This window comes from Otolemur garnettii, unplaced genomic scaffold, assembly GCF_000181295.1.
Source record: "Otolemur garnettii isolate 467f Iridium unplaced genomic scaffold, OtoGar3 scaffold00001, whole genome shotgun sequence".
NCBI classification, from domain to species: domain Eukaryota; kingdom Metazoa; phylum Chordata; class Mammalia; order Primates; family Galagidae; genus Otolemur; species Otolemur garnettii.
The window spans coordinates 63464823-63470005 of record NW_003852396.1 but is presented as its reverse complement, the minus strand read 5'-3'; positions in this window follow the sequence as shown (position 1 = coordinate 63470005).

Sequence of the window (5183 nt, the reverse complement as noted above, 5' to 3'; positions counted from 1 at the left end):
CGACACAGCCAGCCAATGATTGGAATTCAAAAGTGGCAAGGAAAAGCAGTAGCTTTTCTTCAACTCAACCAGAGTTCTGAGTAAATGAACTTTAGATGCTATGTAAGCACAGGCTGAATTAAAAAGACTGGGCAATGCTTGTACATCCTGTCATGCCAGCCACTGTTGAAATTTAAACCATCCAGAGAGCAATAGATTCTTTAACATGACAAGGCAATGTACGTGAAATATTTTCCTTTTGAATTCTCCATTACATTCCCTCTGCTAGTTTGTAGTTGTGCAATAGTTTGTGTAACCTCTACAGGGACTAATGTCCCTTCCGACTCACCTCACACAGTGAATAGTTCCCCTGTGCCGAAGCCTTTCAGGAAAGTAAAGAAATCATTGCAAATAAAGTAATACCCTTCAACTGTCACAAACACACACAAGCAAATGCGCGGCAAATAACACCTGTCAAGTGGAGAGAGGGTAGCAAAGAAAGGATGTGTGCTGATATATAATTATTGATCTTCAGTTAAATAAAACTAGGTAGAGTCTAGCTGAGCACACTGTTCTAAAAACGTGACTTCTCTCTAAGGGTTTACCCACATAACTTGTCAAGCTTGTTGGACATAATCAACTTTCCAATTTCAATAAAAATAAGCACAGCTGATTCTGCCTTGACAACTTATCAATAAATAATGTTCTCATAATAACTTCTTCAGTTGGAAAAATAGATATAAGACTTCAGGCTCCTGAAATATTTCGTTTCTTCTTAATCCATCCATTATTTCCTTTTTCACCACTGTGATAGCAGAGACCGTATCTGTCTTGTTCAAACTTGTAATCTCTGTGCCTAGCACATTATAAATATTCAAAAGGAGCAAAGATAAAATGAGGAAAGAAGAAAAACATACATATCAAGCATATGTTCACATCAAGTGTTCATAAAGCACTATCATGGTTTGGCTGGTTAGTGACATCAAGGTAGGGACTTAATTCTGGTGCTTTAGTTTGCTCACCGCTGTGTTCACCAATCGCAGTGTTGCAGCAGCAATGCACCTGTGCCCAAAGGGATGTGTGTGTGTGTGTGTGTGCGCGCGCGCGTGCGCACGCGTGTGTATCTGTAATATATTTCAAGGGCTATCCATATATTTCATTACTTTCATATCTCTCTATACCGTTTGTAATCAACTATACAATCCAATCAGTAACATAGCATCTTTGTGAAAGCAATGTCTCATTGGTTTATGAAAAAATCAATATAACATATTGATTATGTGTCAAATGATTGATGACCTTTCTCCTACCGTATGAAGGCCATCTTAGCCACTTAATACCAACTTCCTCAACTTTGTCTCCAAGTCAACATGTCCCTGTTTTTTACATTATTCCTTTTCTCCTTGCTTCAGCATCAGAAGAAGTAATGATATAAACTTGAACCAAGGCTAAAATCCCTCCACATCAACTCCTAGAGTTCCCTCTGAGACTTCGCTGCATCTATAGGCACTTCCTTTGCCAGATTTTGAATCTTTTGCACCTCTATCTGAATTTTTCCCTTTCATCTCCCTTTTCTATAATTGGTTAAAATTTGGAAATTTGAACGTTCTCAACTATCTCCCTTTTTCTCTCTCACCTTCCTTCCCCCTACCTCACAATAAAGAAATCCAGATTAACTTTTTGGATACTAAGGATACATAAAAGTTATGTTGATACATCCTATAGTCTACATTAAGCATGTAATATCATTGTGTTTTTAAAAATGTACATACCTTAATTTGAAAATACTTGCTAAAAGATGCTAATGATCATTCACCTCTTCCATGATTCATAATCTTTTTGCTGGCTTGGAGGGTCTTGCCTTAATTGTGATGGCTGCTGCTGATTGATTGGGATGGCAGGTGATGAAGGTTAGGGTGGCCTGTAGCAAGTTCTTAAATAACAATGACATTTACCACATAAATAGTTTCTTCTTTTCATGAAAGATTTCTCTGTAGTATGCAGTGCTGTTGGATAGCATTTTACTCAATGTAGGACTTATTTCAAAATTGGAGCCAATCTTCTCAAACCCTGCTGCTACTTTATCAACTAAGTTTATGTACCATTCTCAATCCTTTGTTGTTATTTCACAAATTTTCACAGCATCTTCACCAATGGATTCCATCTCAAGAAACCACATTCTTTGCTCATCTGTGAGAAGCAACTCCTCATCTGTTCAGATTTTATCATGAAACTGCAAAAATTAAGCTCCTTCTTAACTCTTCAGTTCTTTCTGTTTCCTTTGCTATATCCACCATATCTGGAGGGATTCCCTCCACTAAAGTCTTGAACCCCTCAAAGTCATCTGTAAGGATTGGAATAAACTTCTTTCAAACTCTTGTTAAGGTCTGTATTTTAATCTCCTCCCATGAATCATGAATGTTTTTAATGGCATCTAGAATGGTTAATCCTTTCCAGAAGGTTTTCAATTTACTTATCTTAGATTCATCAGAGGATTTAGTCTCTATGGCAACTATAACCCTACAAAATATATTTCTGAAATAATACTTGAGAGTTACCATGACTCCTTAATCCATGGGTTAAAGAATGGATGCTGTGTTAGCAGGCATGAAAACAACATTAATCTCCTACATCTCCATTAGCACTCATGGGTGACCAGGTGCATTGTCACTGAGCAGTAAAATTTTGTAAGGAACCTTTACCTTAGCAGTAGTTCTTAACAGTAGTCTTAAAATATTCAGTAAACCGTGTTGTAAACACGTGTGGTGTCATTCAGGCCTGTTGTTCTATTTATAGAGCACACATAGAGTAGACTTAACATAATTCTTAAGAGCCCTGGGATTTTACAGCAAGACAAATAAGCATTGGTTTAACAGAAGCACGAGCTGCAATAACCCCTAACAAGAGAGTCATCCTATGCTTGAATTCTCTCTAGCTATGAAAGTGCTAGATGGCATCTTCTTCCAAAAGAAGGCTATTTTGTCTACATTTCAAATCCACTGTTTAGTGTGGTTACTTTTATTGATTATCTTAGCTGGATCTATTGGCTCATTTGCTACACTTTCTACATCAGCACTGGTTTCATCTTGTATTTTTATGTTATGGAGACAGTCTTCTTTCTTAAACTTCATGAACTCACCTCTGCTAGCCTCAAGTGTTTCTTCGGCAACTTCCTCACCTCTCTCAGTTTTCAAAGAATTGAAGAGAGTTAGGGCCTTGATCTAGATCAAGCTTTGACTGAAAAGATTATTGTGGCTGGGTTGATCTTCTATCCAGATGACCGAAATGTTTTCAATATCAGCAATAAAGCTATTTCACTTTCTTATCATTTGTGTGTCTAGAGCACTTTTAAACTCCTTCAAGAAATTTTTCTTTATATTCACAACTTTACTGTTCAGCAAGAGACCTACCTTGTGGCCTATTATGTCTTTCAACATTCCTTCCTCACTAAGCTTACTCATTCTAGCTTTTGATTTAAAGAGAGAGACATGCAGTTCTTCCTTTCTCCTGGACACTTGGAGAGGCCATGGTAGGTTATTAATTGGCCTACTGTAAACATTGTTGGCTCTCAGGGGATACAGAGACTAGAAGAGTGGCAGAGAGAGATGGAGGAAGGTCAGTGGAGCAGTCAGAAGACAGACAACATTTATCAATTAAGTTCGTTATCTTAAATGGTTCATGGTGACCCAGAACAAAGACAACAGTAACATCAGAGATCACTGAACACCATAACAGATATAATAATAATGAAAAATATTTGAAATAGTGAGAGAATTACCAAAATGTGAGCACAGGCTATTGAAAAAATTGTGACAATCGATTTGTCTGATGCAGAGTTGCTGCAAATATTCAAATTGTAAAAAAATACAATAACTGCAAAGTGAAATAAAGCAAAGTGCATATAGCAAGATATGTCTGTTAATACATATACATTTACTGAGCATTGTTTTTGTTCTAGGCACTACTGTATTTTTCATGTTATTAATCCATTTAATTGTCACAACAACTCAACAATAAGTACTGCTCTTTTTCTGTACAACTCAGCTTTTAAAAAAATGAACAAATCACTTGTCCCAGTTCACATGGCAGTAAGTGGTATAAAGGAAAAAGAATATTTGCATTTTCCACCCATGGAACACAAATATGGTAAAGTTTTTAAGAAATTTAAAAGAGACTAACAATTATAAAGCATTTACTATTAATAGGGGACCTAAATTTTCTAGTGGAGCACTTGTGAAGAACAAAGATGGCCTTCTTTTCAGAGGCATGTCCTCAACAAGCTTCTCAGCTTTTTAAGGGATGACTCCCACCTCTTAAAACATGTGCAAAAGAATGCAGATTGGGAGTTTTTTTGCTGTTCTTCTCCACTATTGTGCAAATATGATATCTAAATTTAAAAACTCATTAGATGAGTATGATGGTTAATATTGTATTTCAACTTGAGTAGGCCACAGAGTTCCCAGATACTTGGTCAAACATTACACGGGTGTGTCTGTGAGGATGTTTGGAGGTGAGATTGATATTTGGATTGGTAGATAGAGTAAAGCAAATCACCTTCCATTATGCAGTGGGCCCTATGCAACTAGTTACAGACCTAAACAGAACTAAAAGGCTTATATTCCTGTGAGTAAGAAGGAATTTCCTCTTGCCTGACTGCCTTGAGGTGGGACACACTTATTTTTTACTGCCTTTACACTTGAACTGAAATATCAGCTCTTTCTGAGTCTCAAGATGGCCAGCATTAATATGGAACTGCACCACTGGTTTTCTTATTTCTTAGTCCTTCAGACTTGGCCTGGAAATATACCACTGGCTTTCCTAGAGCTCCAGCTTGCTGACCACATATCTGGGGACTTTGCTTCCATATTGTATGAACCAATGTCTTTTCAAAGCTCTCTTCCTATATGTGTGTACGTCCTATTGGTTCAGTTTCTCTGTAGAACCATGACTTACACAGATTGGTTTAGCAAAGGCTAGATGAGACACAATAGAAAACAGTATTGATAAACCCAACTAAAGCCCAAGAAAACAATTATCAAAGAAAAAAACAGCAAATACCATCGAGACATGAAATACATGTCAAGGATGTAACAGACATATGGTTAGATTCCAAGAAAGAAAGGAGATAGAGACTATAAAAAAGCACTACTTGAAAAATTAATGTCCAAAAATTTTTGAAATCTTTTTTTTTTTTCCTTTTTTTT